General features: G+C 40.5%; 1 protein-coding gene across 4 annotated transcripts in view; it reads left to right on the top strand.

The window, feature by feature from the left end:
* The window catches only part of GPM6B (glycoprotein M6B), a 105459-nt gene that overhangs the window by 26393 nt on the left and 63725 nt on the right, over positions 1-15341 (top strand). The gene's annotated exons all lie outside the window — the stretch shown is intronic.

The raw sequence follows: 15341 nt of genomic DNA, 5'->3' as shown, positions 1-15341 counted from the left end.
GAAGTAGAAATTTATATTGCATACCTTTTGGCATTTACAGAATCTGAGAAAAATTTAAAAATTGAACTTTTGCCCATGAGTATCAGCAACTTCTCTGTCCTGCACTTGAGAAATGTTTTTGTTTCAATAACTCTTAAAATAAAGCTAGGAAAAGGGAGAGCCAGAAATTGATTCAGGACAAGCAAAATCAGATTTTTTTTTTCTCACAGAATTTCACTTGGATATATTTTGATTAGTAAGGCCATTTTTCAGAGGGGAGCATGTGCAAAGAAAATTACTGATCTGGCATAAATCTCAGTGATGCTCAGTTTCAGCTGAGTTCCATTTGTAAGACTTACAATAATAAACTGAAAGTATTTCTTTTTCCTTGCAGGCGTAGATCTTGGTATTTCTTTCTAAGCAATAAGTGAAAGGAGGAGAAATTGGAGGGTGCCTTTTCGCCACAAATGCATCTTTTTCTCTGCTCAGGTTTTAACCTTGTCACTGGTAGTGTCTTTCCCTCTTGCATCTTCTCTGAGTGAAGATGTTAAGGCTGTACCTGTTTTACCTTTTGCAGTTTCTAAGAGGATCAGTCTACTTTGTTTTTCATTAATAATGATCATTATAAGAGAGAAATATAATTTATTTATTAAATTTGAGCAAAGAACTTGAACGCTTACAGTTGTCTTGCTGTGGAGGTATAAACTTTCTGTGTTTTTTAAGGTACAGTGTCTTTTTACAACAGGTTGTTGGACTTTGTTTCCTTCTTCAGTTCTCAGCTGACTGGAGAATGCTTTTGTCCGACCTCCCCCAGCAACTTCTATTTCATTGTTGCTAGAACCAGCTGGTGCGAGCTGTTATCACTTTGCTGCTTTAGCAGTTCTGGGGATAGTATGTTCAAGATGGTGATGTTTCCAGGACCAGTCAAAACAGGTGCTAAGTGCTAGACAGAGAGACCATGGGAAGTGTGGGTGATGATAACTTGCTGTTTATCACCTGACATAAATTATTGTACATTATTGCTCCTTTTGCTTGGGATGCAGAGAAGAACTTGCTGCAATTATCAGTAGTCTTATCTTAAAACCCTCTTCATTTTATTCTGCTTTGTAAAATGACTTTGAAAAATACCTCATCCAGTTCCAGCAAAGAGGAAACCTACCTAAATGTTGGTTGTGCCATTGGGAAGATGGATAGTTGAAGTGGAAACCCATGAAGTGGAAGCAGAGGCATTTGCTTTGTACCCTCGTGAGCCAAGCTGATGAGGCAGTAGATGGTGGAAGCTGCATCTCTGGATTCCTCTCTGGACAACATATTACAGTGCTCTGTAATCTCTTGACAACCTTTCCACTTGTGTGAAAGTTATGTCTGTTTTGCATGCATTTTCCCCGTCTCAAAACAGCATAAGTGCATTGACTACAATATCTTTAGCATTATACACTCATGTGTTCTCTTTGCCAACTTAATTTAGCTAGGTTAGTGCACTGCTAACTTAAAATCATTAAAGTGCACTTACTAAGTAAATCACTCAAAAGCATTTTACTCCTAAACTATAAATGACTACAACATGATTTTCATTTGGTGTAGGTCAATTTGAAGCCTCATTCTTTTTGCAGACTCCTGATAGGGGTCTCTTGTGAAGAGAAGTACTTCCTGATAATTTTTTTTTTTTTTTCTGAAAGAATTCTACATCAATGTGGGAGGTCATGTTTTGTTTATTTTTATTTGTTTATTTGTTTATTGTGAGGGAGGCAGAATGCTCCCTCAGTTTCTCAGATGGTTTTATGGAACTGAGTCGGGGCTTGGACAGTTAAATTGTATTCATTTACAAGAGATTACTAATCCTATAAAATCAGTCAGAACACAGTCGTTGGGTTTCCCTCTTCTAAGCCTTTGAAAATGCTTAGTGCACATATATGTATGTACATGCATATAAATAGAAAAAAATCTGTTCTACATGGTCAGAGTATTTATCTTGTATTGTAATCCTTTTGTTTTACCATGAAATGCATATGTTAGATTTGCTGGAACATTTTACATGAATTCCTGTTGAACTTGCTAGGTGTCTGTTACAGCTCATAATAAAAATAAATCAACTCTTCATGTCCAGCAAGTTTGTTTTTTATCCGAATGCTATCTTGAAAGCTGTTGGTTGTTTTTACAGTGCAATTAGATTTATTTTTTTCTCTGTTAAGGTAGAAGACTTTTGACAAGTGTGATGGCTCCTAGCAAGAAGTCAATGAGACTGAAATCATTGCCAAACCTTACTGGTTTAGGAAAAGAAGAGCACACCTTTTGGGTTACTTTATTATGAACACTGCAGGTTCAGAGAAGGATTCGCTGGTGTTTCTCTGTTCTGTCAGCGTGAAAACCACTAAAATGTTCAAAGCAGATTAATAATGACTTTTGCTCCTTGATCTGTCACTTCTTTGTAACTGCTTTATTGAGAGATCAGAGAAGGAAATCCAGCAAAAATCCAGTGAAATATTTAGGGGACCAGAGTATATGAGAAAGGAGTCAGAGGGAAGGAGGAAGGCTGGGGCTGAGGGGCTGGTCTAATCCCCAAATCATAATGGACATGTGTGAGAAAGTGGAGGTAAATACTTCTTATATGTGCACACCACAAGGACAGGGGACAGTTGTCACTTGTTGCAATAAAACATTTTTTTTTTATTGGACATAAGGAGAAAAAACTGTAGTGAGAGTGGTTAAGTGCTGGAAGTCACTTCAGGCTATGGAAATTTTGATCTTGGATGTTTTCAAAACTCAACTGGTCAAGGCCTGGAAACCTAGTCTAACTTCAAGACTGTCCCTTTTGTAAGCAAGAGATTGGACTTATTCACCTTCCAAGACCCCTTCTGATTATCATCAGTTACTTGAGAAGGTCCTGTCAGACAACTGGTCTTTCAAACTGCTGCCAAATTTCACAGGAAAACTTAATTCTGTGATTTGTCACCACCCTCTAGGTGAAAAAGATGCAAGTGATTCAAGTCAGATTTTAAATAGATGCTAAATATCAGTGGGAATACGTTCCTATAAGTCTTAATAGCTTTATGTGACCTTGTAGTCATATATAATTTATCATACTTAACTTTTTGCAATGTCCTGTTGTGAGGTGAAGACTCTGCAATGAGGTCAAGTTTCAGCTCTCATTTCATTCACGTGTGGTACCTCCTCCCCCTTATCACAGACTTAGAGCCTGTTACTATTTTTTGTTGATGGCCAACACCTTCAAATACTTCATTAATGGAAGATTTAGTCTGAGTGCTTGTTGTTTAAGCATTATGTAATGAGTCAGGCCATTTTATGAGTATTCATTCAGATGATCACTGCATAATGCTGAAACTAGGCAACCATAGATGGACAATGGAAATAGCATCAGTCAACACAAGATGATTTTCCAGTTCCACCTTGAAACAGCAAACATTTATTTTAAAGAGTTGATGAAATTTTAATCATTTCTCTATACATTGGCTAGTCAAAGTAATTGCTTTACCTGTAACTGCCTCTGCTTAAGGATCAGGTCACTATTTTAAGAAGCCAGAATAAGTAGTACAGCCAGTGTTAGGCATTTTACCCAGTTTGAAAAACTACTGTGTTTAAGCTAGTTTTTTAAAGAATTTTCTGCCACTTGGAATAATCAGTGACTTGTGTTTCAATAAACAGAAAAAGAAAACAAAAATAAACAGGATCCTAGTACAGGGCTGATTGGTAGCTGGGAGCTTGTTCTTCCTGCTCAATCACTTAAAGGACCTACATCAAAGTTGTCAGTGCCACCAGTCTCTCATTAGGCACAATAGCTACCTAATAGGGGAAGTAACCAGGTGCACCTCGATCCACTGTCATCGTAGAATCACCCAACACTTCAACTACTTCCATGTATGAATTGTGTGATGTAGCTGATTTCACAGACACGCAAAATATTTAAAATTATTCCTTGTTACTGGATTAAAAGATGTGTGTATATTTGAAGTGTTTCCATAGACATTCACTGAAGTGCTTTCTTGCATACAGAAAAGTGCTACTGAGTGTTTTGAGCCATATAGACTGGGTTTTAACTTCTTGTGTGCCTAAAATATATCTGTTCTTGTGTGCCTAAAATATATCTGTTGAGTTTTAGGCAACTGTCATTGAAATTTGCCACTGTTATGTGGTTAAGGTTATTGTATTACAGGTTCGTAACTGGACTTTTCTTGAATGGAAAAATTGCTTTTAAGATACTTAAATGATCAAAACTTAAAACTTAAATGACTTTGATGACCAAACAGAGCAAATATATATGTTAAATAGTTACATTTGTGGAGTGCAGCCAATACCAATGTGTGGAAATTGCATAAGTCTTAGGAGATACTGGAAAGATCTGGTCAGTAGTGAACTATAAAAGATTTTCAGAATTTCCTGGTCTTTTTTTATATTTTCTATTGCTCTCTGTGACAACTGTAAGGACAGAGATGCCAAAAATCTGTGGACAAAAGCTGTAATGCATTATCCAGAGCATTACAATACCATTTGTTTAACTTTATAGTTAAACAAAAAAAAAGTAACTTCTACAAAATTACATTTTAAAGTATTAGCATATATGAACATAAAACAGGAAAAAAGGGTCTTAGTTGTACTATTTTTGGGTCAATAAAAACCCTAGCATGATCAACCTTACTTTGCTGACCTGATGATAAATAATTGTTATGCTTTCAAAATACAGTTCTTTATAGCTGAACAACAAAATGCCAAAGAAATTACCCTTTTTCTGCCATGTACCATCCAGTAAAAGGTATCTGGGTAGCTGAAATTGGTGGAGAAAGCCTTTATTCCCCCTGACTCTTTGGATCAAAAAGGAAATTGCAAGGTTGCTCTTCATAAAACCCTTTCAAATGCCTTTGAATAGGCCTTTGCTTCGCTTTGAAAAGTGGGAGGTGTTGTCAAGGTGGTAGTTCAAGTCATGAGATGGGGCAGGGGTGAATTGTTGAGGCCAAGAACTTTTCCTCTTATCTTCACACCTTTCAAAATGTCTTAAATTGCCATTCACCTTTGGTGAATGCATTTCCTTTAAGTGCTAACTGCCTGTCAGCTTTCTAAGTGGTGGAAGCACTTGTGAAACAAGGAAATGTGAATTAAATCTGGTAATCATGTCACCATGAAAAAAAGCACTGATATCTGTCATTCCCTGGTTCTCCCCAGCTGCTTGCAGTCTCTCTGCAATTCCAGCACACATTTGTGTTGCTCCTGGAAAACCTCCAGGGACTGACAGTGTGGGCACCTCTAGGTGACCTGGTCCTTACACCCGAGCTGGGCATTTTTCTTTTATTCCTTTTCCCTCAGTCACCACCTCCTCACAGTTTTGTAATATCCAGTCTAAATTTCTTTTTATCATCATTGTAAGCCAACTGTACTGTCTGTCCTGGGTGAATAGGGAGGATGTTACACTCTGATCCTCTTCACAGAAACCTTTCAGACATCAAATTTTTTGTCATGCTTCTTTATTTTCTTTATAGACTATCAGACTAGTGACAGAGGGAGGTCTATCAGAGTCTAGAAAGTGAAGATATCTGTGAGCTCACAGGTGTGTTCACTAACCAATATGTAGTATAAGCAGTTGGGAAAAAGCATGTGTACACTTTCTTCCTGTTGATCTCTCATACTTTGATTTACATGGCCTTAATCTGTGATGGTCAATTAGTGACCCATAATGCTCAATAAATCATAACTCGACAGAGAAGAATGACTTAGAAACAGTTGGGAGCAGTAGTTTCTTAATAACAGTAAACTTGTAAAGTTGCTTGTTTTTTCCTGCCTATCCAGTCCAAGCACTGCCAGTAGGTGAATTGGAAAGGTACACTTACTTTGCAATAGCTGGAGTTTGTGACTGTGCCCTGAGCAGCTCTTCAAGCCTAGCTTAGTCTACACAATACCTGCAATGAAATGCTTCTGCTTGAACCCGAGTAGGGAATTTTAATCTGGCCTTGCTTGAAGGTGCTGTTGTCATTTTTATGGCAGTAATTCTGCTGCTTGGGCTTGAAAGGGCCTGCTGGTTCTGGTAAGCATCCCCATCCAAGATCCAGAAACAGCACCAGAGAGCCTGGCTTGAGGTTTTGTGGTTTTATGGTCTCTTTAAAGAGTATATTAATGAGGTGGACAGTGCAGATCGCCTACAGAAGTTCTAGATGTTGTTGCCTAAAAATCTTCCTGCTCAGGAAATAAAAATGGTTTTTTAATGAAAGCTTCTTTTGGATTAAGCAAAAGCTTAATCCAATTCAGAGTTGAGTTTACATTGGTGTGTATAAGCTCTGAAGTAAGTCTTGGCTTGAGCTGCATTTGTTAGTCCAGGGACAAATTATAACTCTTAAATTGCAAGCATCTTGTTTGGGGGTACCAGTGTGGCCTCTTGCATGTTTTCTGCATACTTTCATCAGCCAGTAGTTGTTCTAAGGAGGCAGTGGGTATAAGGATGGGGCCTTTGTATATATAGGAGTTTGAGGTGATGATTTAACTGGGGAGAAAACAGAGGAAAAACAGCTGGCCTCTATTAGTTTCTACTATCATAAATGGGATTTGACATCAGTAGATGAGGCTTTATTGTGAACTGCAAGAGGATGTTGGGATGACAGCTTAACCCCAGCCTCTTAGTGAAGATTCAGTGGGATTTCTGTTTGCTGAATGCCACAGCACTTTACATGATGCCCGGAAATACTGTCATATTATTTACTGTTTTTTCACTTGTGCTCTTCTGAGTATAATAATGAACTTCAGACTGAAGAGTGGAGTTAAAACAAAACTGAATAATACATGAAGGCTGCCAGTGATGAAGCTTGCTTTTATGCCTTGTTCAAACACAGGTGAAGACATAATTGAAACCCTGATCCTGTCTCCAGTCCCTTTTCCCCTTGGTATGGGTGAATCCACACACCTGCCTATGTGACTGAAAGCCTGCTCAGTTGGGTTTGTGGTGGCCTCTACTGGTGTTCCTCTGAAAGGGAAAAAAGTCACAAGCCCAGTTGTTCTAGTTTGCTCCTTTGAAAACTTAATAGTCCAGAAAATCTCTGCTTGTTAAGTGAAGTTCTGGAGAGGGAAGATGAGGAAAGCTCTTCTAGTGCATCTACTATTGATGCCCTTTGAATCAAGACCTACCACCAAGAGTGCAGCTCTCAAAGCTGAGCGTTCTGCTGACCATTTTGAGTTTGTTGCCTCCAAGAGTAGATGAGACTCGTCTTGAGCCTCGAAGCAGCTCCTGCCAGCTTTGGTGCTGGGTTGCAGCTGCAAGCCAGCAGGGGTCAGGCAGCTGGGGGAGTCGGGGTGCTCTGCCCTGTGTGCTCCTCGGTGAGCCTTACTTGCTTTGGATCAGGAGTATCTGCACTCAGGCTTAACTTGTTCCAGAATAATTCAGTCCCACAGGTCATTAAAGCTACTTAGAAGCCCTCCAGCTGTTGTAGATGAAATACAATTAATAAAGTCAAGAGAGGTCTTGATTATCAGTGAGAGGATTCTTTGAATTGATGTGAATACTGGGCTCTTTGCTGCTCCTGCTAGGCCAGAGAAAGCATGGTGGGAGAACTTGGAGCTGGGGCAGAAACATCCCTGAGAGGAGCTGGTGTCTAGGTTGTGTCTCTGTCCTTCTCAGCTGAAGAGCAAGGCATTGCTGTGGGCAGCAAAAGGGCTTCTTGCTTCAGGTTTAAATGACTCTTCACATGCTTGTGAACATCACACTAGGACCTGTTCATAACCTTTGGCCAGTAAATTGTCAGTGGGGGAGAGGGGACCTGTGGGTGGTTTGTCCATCAGGTGTGTTTAGTTTTTTCTAGGAACTAGAAAAGTTTCCGAGCTCTGTGATGTTCTGGTCCCTCCTGGCAGTTGTGGTCCAAGGGTGGTGTAGGCTCCTATCTTTGGCTGGTTTTGTCCCATTGGAAACTCAAAAGTTGGCTCTCCAGCTGTTAGAGCAGGGGGTCAGAACTTCTCAAATCTGTTTGTGAACTGAGCTGCTATGCTTATCTAGCTCATGAGGATGGCAGTCTGGTGCAGAAAGTCATGCTGTTGGAAAGTCACAATGCAAAAAAGCACATGGTTTGGTTTTGAATGTTGTGCTTTGAGTTTATCAATTTTGCCTTTTGGTCAGTAGTTAAAGGTTACATATTTATCATTATCATTTATCATTTTTTATCAGAAATAAAATCCAGGCTGGAAAATTTGTATTTTGTTTTAAGCAACTTATAGCTCATGTTTAACAGTTGAAAAGCTGAAGCCCTGTTAAAAGCACTGAATATCATGAGACTTGAAATAAAATCATGAGATGGCAGTGTTGCTTCTAGCAGCTGATCTCTTGGCAGTGCTTTATTTTCTATGTCTCTGTGCAAATGCTTTTTGCTTGCTAAAAGCCTTGTATTGACAAATTACAACCAAGGCTAAATGCATGATTATTTCCACTATCTAACCTGTTTATCACTTTTGGGTTGCTTCTGGATTTGTCAGTTGAATTTCTCACAGGCACAAATTAGCGCACTTGTTTTCCTGGCAACGCATAGATTTTGAATGTGGTTAAATGTATTTAAATGAATCTGACATCTGGGGATGTGGGTAGTGAGAACAGGTTTCCATGTTACCAGCTAACTTTAGCCTTGTATCTGAGGAGCCTCTCTCTCTGACAGTGTAGAGTGGCAGGAGGGAGCTCTGCCGTGCTGCCGTGCTCTGGCACTGCCGGCTGTCAGGAGAGCCTGAAGGGACTGGCCTCTTGACTGATGTGCTTCAATTTAATCCAACACGTTTCAACCACACGGGGATTGTTGCCCTAAGAACAACCGGGGAGCTTTCCCGTACAAGTTCAAGAGATCCTTAAACTCCCCCTGGCTGCTTCCGTCCTTAGCTTTTAGCCTGAGTCTATTTAGGCACGCTTTGAAGGCAGGCATTGCCACTGGGTGAGAGGGTACCCTTGATCTGGTGCTACTACAGGCAGTGCTTTATCAGTTTGTGTTTAAGTGTTTGAGATTTCAAAGTGTAAGACCCTGCCTCCTTGGGCTTGCTAGGTACTTCAATTCTCAGCTAACATTTGCCACCAGAAGAGGTTTCTGTGAAGTCAGTGTCACATGCTGCTTGCTTACCGTGATCTGCTGGCACTGTAACAACACTGCAGTGCTTCCATATTGAGCTTGAAAAAGGTCTCAGCTTACTTATGCAGCCCTTTAAACAGGATCCAGTCTGTAGCAAGATCTTTTTCTGTGGATCAAAGAGTAACTATACCCTTTAGGCAGTTGGGAGTTTTTTCCCCGGGTCCTTTCTTCTCACCCCAAAGCTTTCCTGCAGTTTGTATCCTCAAAGGGTGACGTTTTTTTCCTTTCAGCTGGAATAATGGCTACTCTTGCTGCACTTGAATAACATTGATGTCCTTTAAGCAGGGGGAGGCAGAAGCATTTCCTGACTAGACAGCAAACCAAACTGGCACAGGATTAAGCTTTTAAACAGCTTGCATGCTGTGTTGGCAGCCTTCTCCAGGGAGGGCAAGGATGGGAACTTAAGTATAAGGAATCTTTGCATGGAAATCAACAACCTTACTTTACACAAATATGTCCTAGAGAAGAAGAATTGGCTGTGGCTGAGCAAGGTGGTGGCAGCTGCTTCAGAGCTACAGCAAACTCAGGTGGCTGAGCTTGGCTGCATGATACCCTGGTGGTGGCCTCTTGGTCCCTTGCAGTGCCGTGAGACTGTAGAAGCAATGAAACATGGTCTAACAGTGTGAACTCAGGAAGAGCAAGTACAAAAATGGAGAGTTGAAATAGAGCAATGAAATGTAAAAATATTCCTTCCTGGAAAGGGCCTTCATGCCATTTAGAAAGGAAAAGAGATGCGCCTCCGTTCTGCTGCCAAGATCCCCTGTGCACATTGGCTTGGCTTCAGTAATTTTTAATAGAATTCAACCTCAAGCTCTTTCAAATGAGCAAACGGGAGTTGAATTAACTTCAAGGACTCTTCTCCCTTTGAAAGACAGAGATAACGAAAGAAAAATTCTTTGTAGATATGAATGAATTGCAGATACCTGTCTGTCTCTTGTTCTGGGGCTTTTTTGTGTCACTGAAACTTGTGCTCGGCTGTTCAAGCTCTGTAAGAGCTGCATGGTGAGGGTTAATTTTGAAAGGCTGTAATTTAGGTAAAGTAGGAAAGGATTCAGGATTTCAGGGAAAATGTCAATGATATATGTTCCAAGTACCCACTAACAGCTTTAATGTAATAATTTCAAACCCTCAGGGAGTATAAGGGGAAAGAGATGCAAAAAATGGCGAGATTCACTTTCTAACATCTGCTTTTGTCACTGAGTCAGAATACCAGATTATTGCTTAGACACAGCTGGGCATCATTACTTATGTTTTTAAGTAACATGAAATTCCTCTTCCAGTGTTCCCACAAACATCATGCTATAGAAATTTTTCCTGTGTATACATATGGACATGTTTATTTCCTAGGGGATGGATGGACTCTCACAGTGCTTATTTTCCCATGCTGTTATTTCAAGACTAGTTGATGGTTGCAAAAGATAATTCCCCAAAGAGGAAGATACCAGGTCTAGCTTCTTTCAAAGCTTGTCTTGGGCCCAATGCTCATTAGTTAAAGGGGAGGTTTCTTGCTGTGTACTGTGATGTTGAAAACCCTGAAAGGGACAGCAGAATGCTTTGTTGCTACACATAAAATAAAATAATTTTGTCCTCCCAGCTGCTGCACCTAATTTTTTTCAGTTAGGTGCTTGATTCAGGCTGTGTGGATACAATCGGTAGTGTAGGCTGAATATAATCTCCATGAAAACTTTACCTTCACTGATGGGTTTGTTAAAACTTTGTCACCTTGTTCTCAGAAATGTCAAGTGAGGAATTTCATCTTGATTTTCTTAAGTGGATTAGCCCTGGCATAGCTGCAATGCTGCTCAGTCTTCAAGGTGCCTTCAAGGTTGCAGTGTCATAATGGCTTTAGCAATATTGCTCTCAAAATATGCCTGTTAGCAGTTTTCAGCAGTAATGATAAACAAAATGGAGTGAATTCATGTAGAAAAACTTTACAGGGAGTTTAATTTTATCACAGTGTAGAATTGTTTAGCTGATACGTAACTTTTTGTGCTTTAAGTGTTGTGGAATTCTGATTTCTTTAGCAAATGTCCTGTTTCAGAAAGTGTTGCAGCTGGTTGACAGTCAATGTGTTTGGTTCGGTTAGTTTTTTAACCAAAATTCTAGTTCAAGGTTTTAAAGAGTCAAGACACAACAATATTAAAATGGGATCCTCTAATGACTTCTAATAAATTCAGGCAAACTGGGGGAGGGAGGAAGCGAAATTCTGTGCTAAGGATGAATGACTGGGAGCCTGACTTGAGTTCACCTCATGGGTTTGTGTCGTGTTGAACTTAAATGTCAGTCCCCTCAAAGCTGAGGATGGATAACACTTGTTTCACTGGTGAAAAGGAGCTTTGAATGGATGCTGGTTTTGATGTGCATCTTCCACAAACTGATCAGTACAATGTCTGTCAGACTGTTTCAGGTAACAGTTGACAGTGTTGCAGAGCGTAGATTAAACAAGGGTTACACCTGACTCTGAAAATTGTTAAAATTGCAGCTGTTCTCATGCAGCTGTTGGTTGTTGCAAGGGTGCTCTGGGATGACAGAGCTGTGACTCAGAGGTGCCATCCTCCCTCCTGCAATGCTGTTTATCCATCTGCACTGATAGTTTTCTCCTGACTCCGTGCAGGGATGAAAGGGAAAGAGACAAGTCTAGATCTGATGATTGGCTGTATAATTCTCATACTTCAAAGGCTATGCTTGTTCTTGTCACCTTCTGCACTATTTATGTTGTATGTAAATCATCTGATCCATGTTGTGTTCCTAATAATTCTCAAGCTGTTTGCCCGAGTTGCTCATCACTGTCTTTGCTGCTATGGAAACAAATTGTTCTCAATTTCATAGGAAGAATATTGGGTTTTTTCTGTGATTTGGTTATGATGCATCAGAAACTGAGAGTCCAGGCATCATTCTCTATAACCAGGTGCTTTTGGAAGAGTTTTTGGAGGATGGACGATGCTGCCTAATATTTGTTGTTTGTTCTGAGTGGAAAATCAAGTGAAAGGGGCGGGGGATGGATATTCAATCATATTTGCTGCATTCTGTTGAGGGAAGCGCTGCCCAAAAGTCTTGCAGCAACACGTCATTTTAGAAAATGAATGACTGCCATTGTCTTTTGCTTGTCCTTTGTACCTTCATGACAGTATGACTAGTGTGTTCCCATTGACTTTTTCTATGCCGGCAATGGGCAGTCACTACTTATTTCACAGAATCACAGAATATTCTGAGTTGGAAGAGACCCACAAGGATCATCGAGTCCAGCTCTTAAATGAGCCTGCCAGGGATCAAATCCACAAATCCTTGGCATTATTAGCATCATTTTCTCACCAACGAGTTCTTTGCATGATAGTGAACAAGAAGTGATGAATGGAAAAAAAAATCCCTTTCCTAATTGTGGTATCCTGTGCATGCACTAGTGGGATTTATGGTGCTACAAGGCCATCTTTTGCCTTCTCTTAGTTAACTTGCTGCTGGATTGTTACTAAGTACGTCCCTGAAAGCACTATAGTCTATTAAATTGTTTCTCCTTTTTTATGTATGTGAACAATGCATGTTTGTTATGCTTGTGAACCTTTTTTATGCATAGTGAAGGGTCTGGAGGAAGAGATGTATGAGGGATGGCTAAGTCACTTGGTCTGATCAGCCTTGGAGAAGAGGAGATTCAAGGAAGTCTACATCTTCCTCCCAAGGGGAAGCAGAGGGGCAGGCACCAGTCTCTGGTGTCCATGACAGGACCCAAGGGAATGACACAAAGCTGTGTCAGGGAGGTTTAGGTTGGATATTAGAAAAATGTTTTTCATTCAGAGAGTGGCTGAGCTCTGAATGGGCTCCCCCAGGAAGTGGTCACAACACCAAGCCTGATGGAGCACACAAATTGCTGGGACAGTGCTCTCAGGCATCACAATCACATGGTGTGATTCCTGGGGCTGTCTTGTGCAGGCTCTAAGAGCTGGACTGCAGTGATCTAGGTGGGTCCCTTCTAACCTAGAATATTCTGTGGAACAAGGTAGTCTGACATGAGCTGGACTGCTACTCAGACAATTCTGTTGGCTTGATTGTGCTTTTTTTTTTGCACAGACTTTCTGGTCCTTCATAATGGTATGTGTATGGTATTCATGTGTATGTGGAAAGAGCTCTCTGTCTGTAAAGGTGATATTTAGGTAAATATCCCTTTCCCTATCAGGCCATGATCTCAAACATCTGAAGTCTCAGATTTTGATAAAATGTGCCCTGGTTTCACTATTGCTCTATCCTTTTAGTCAAGAGATATTCCCTCCCATCTATTTGGTTTGAGGGGGTTTTTTGGTTTTTTTTTGGTTTTTTTTGTTCAGCTCCACTTATCTGTATCGCAGAGGATTCAGTGTAGGATGACAGCAGTGTCTGCTTTCTTTGCCTGGCGCAGCAGGAGCCTTCTCCCTAATTGAGCACTGTAGGTGCTAATGCAGTAAAACCTTTGCTGATCGTGACAGCTGACAGCATATGGCTGCTTTTCCACAGAACAAGAATGCCCTCACAGCAGAGCTGCAGGGTGGGCAGATTGGTTGCATTTTTGCATTTCACCAGGTGGAGCAAACTTGGATTCCCCATCTTGGTGCCTTCAGTCCATTTTCATCCTGCTGTTACTGAGTATCTGTGCTCTTGGTTCTGTCTGTCAGCAAAACTGTAGCAGAGTTTGATTTCGGGTTTGGTGCATCTCACTGCTAACAAACTGAGGAAAAGGGAGAGGGAACAGAGGAACTGAGGATCATTTTGACTTACTGGGCTCACAAATCAGGTCTTTGAGTGACAACTGAAATAGGCAGAGGAGAATGAGCTGCATCATTCCCATTATATCTTCCCTTTTCAGTAGTTTGGACCTTGAGGGTACATTGTTTTAAGCATATCTACATTATTTGCTCAATTTTTCATCCTTAAATTTGGCAGGAAATGCTTCAGAAAGAAGCTGCCCTTTCTTTTTCTTAACATCGAGGGATTTAATGTAAAAAAGGAGATTTCTAATGAAAACAGAACAATTGCAAGCAAATCATTAAATTACATACTAGCTAATGATCCGTGTCTGTCTCATACCTAGCCATCCTGAAGGTAAACCTTGATATTGGACATGGAAATGAAGATGAACTCTTTGCAGTCTTTGTGATTTACAGCCAATGAAACTTGACAATGGAACAAGAGAAGAGAAAGCAATCAGAAATACCCTTTTGTCTACCAGTATAAGCAAGGGAGAGTGACCAGTGCCCTGGCAGACAGGTTTGGCTGTGTGGCATGTGCTGCCATCCTGTTTTGAGGCAGATCAGGTGCAGGGCTCAACAGATGCTCCAGAGCGCAAAGGGTTGGAGGCGAGCGGGTGAAACACTGACTGACTTGTGTTGGCAGATGGGAATTGAGGGATTCGTTAGTCATGCTGTAGCCTCTTGTTTTGCAGTTTGTCGTGATGAAATGAGAAAAAGGAGTTGCCTTTCGATAGCTGCAGAGGGCTTTTAAATACTGCAAGTTGAAGGCCACTGTGCTTGAACAGTGTTTTCTTCTACAGCGTTTGATCATCGAGACAGTTGTCTTACAGATCAGAGGAGACATACATGATGGGATTAGCATTACCAGCTCCTGTTGATTGCAGAAAGTGCTGGATCTTATTTGGGAATAAGCAGAGAATGGTCCAAAGAGACTCTATTCTAAATGCTTTTTCTGTAAGTAAGACCATCTCTTTCAGCTGCTGCATAATCCTGCACGACTGCAGTTCTCATCTGATTGAATTAGGGTCTGTTCCAGTAAAAAACAGTCAACTGGAAGATAAGCAATTTATTTTTTTCCAAAGCATCTTACTAAATGGTACCTACTTGATACCCAAATGTGTATTTTACATCTCTCTTCACTTGCTCTCTCCCCAGGAGGCTGTAATGTACTTACTTAAGAGACGCTTTGCCTTGCTGTTCTTCAGTGATTCACTTCTTTGTGTGGAAATTGGGTCTAGACCTATGCTGTCTGTCAAAGTATAGGATATGAGATATGTTGTCCTGGTCACATCATTTTAATTTTAGATCACAGGAGGGAGGAGGAAGACAAGCAAGTCTTTCCAACCACCTACATCTTCAGGGTTGAAGTCACAAGTGTCTAAAAGGGTGTTAGTAGAAATGATTAGCTATGAAATCATCCATGCAGGTTAATAGATGGGTAAATATACAATGAAGTGAAAAATGCCATAGAATTAATAGCTGAAGAGACATGAGTATTTGTAACCTCGCTAGTGTCTGTGGCAAAATGAAGTACTCTGGAATAAATTAGAATAAC

The sequence above is a fragment of the Oenanthe melanoleuca genome, chromosome 1 (assembly GCF_029582105.1).
Source record: "Oenanthe melanoleuca isolate GR-GAL-2019-014 chromosome 1, OMel1.0, whole genome shotgun sequence".
NCBI classification, from domain to species: domain Eukaryota; kingdom Metazoa; phylum Chordata; class Aves; order Passeriformes; family Muscicapidae; genus Oenanthe; species Oenanthe melanoleuca.
This window is presented reverse-complemented; position numbering and strand designations above follow the sequence as displayed.